Source organism: Beta vulgaris, chromosome 8, assembly GCF_026745355.1.
Source record: "Beta vulgaris subsp. vulgaris cultivar EL10 chromosome 8, EL10.2, whole genome shotgun sequence".
NCBI classification, from domain to species: Eukaryota; Viridiplantae; Streptophyta; class Magnoliopsida; order Caryophyllales; family Amaranthaceae; genus Beta; species Beta vulgaris.
This window is the reverse complement of record NC_079209.1, coordinates 33,026,521-33,027,491: the sequence shown is the minus strand read 5'-3', so window position 1 is coordinate 33,027,491 and position 971 is coordinate 33,026,521.

Sequence of the window (971 nt, the reverse complement as noted above, 5' to 3'; positions counted from 1 at the left end):
TCATGACAAAATAGAAGCATATGTTGATCTTCATGGAATTCCAAACGTTCGTGGACCTCTACGATTTATTGGATCATCATCTACACAACTAGGCCCTTCACAACAAAATGCAGCAAGAAAAGCAATTAAATTTCTAGAAGAAACATATAATATTGAAGTTGCAGATTTCAACTACTATGGGTTCAAAACATTGCAACATACAAATAGCCATCTACTTCAAGAATACAATGACTCCATCCAAGATCAAAGAAAAAAAAACTTGATGTTGCTATCTCTTAGAAAAGTATATTTTATATGTAAAATAATATATCATAGGAATGTAATATTTGTTTTTTCCTTCGATGTTTATATCTTGGTCAACATGTAATAATGTCCAAAATTAAGCTTTTACATATGTATCTTATATATATGTATATATATATAAATATTATTTATATATAACTTATTATATGCAAAATATTATTCCGAAATTGAAATTATTGTTATAATTCATGTTGACTAGACGCACGCGGTGGTCCAACTAGTATGAAAAGAAGAAAGTATATACTAACATGGGTTTAAGGCCTTCAAGGCTCAAGCATTCAACATGACACTACAGTACAGGCTGCCATATACTTCGACACTTGAAAATACAACACTGCCATATATTTTTAAGAGAAGTATTGCCTTGTTGTCTTGATTATGTTGCTACCTCATTAGTCATTACATACTCTTCAACACACGGATATTATAGTATATTGCCCATCTGGATTTTTCACTAAAAAAAGATTTTTCTTAACCAGATTTCTAGTTATCCAGAATTTAAAAAATTCAATCTGTATCCAATCTAAAACTCCACTCTTTTCTCTGAATTGACGATCCACAATATCCAAAAATAAATACCAAATGCGAACAGATAATCGGAATGGATCATTCAGATCAAATCTTTTTGCACACCCCTAGATCCACCCACCGCAGAATAAATCAAATAA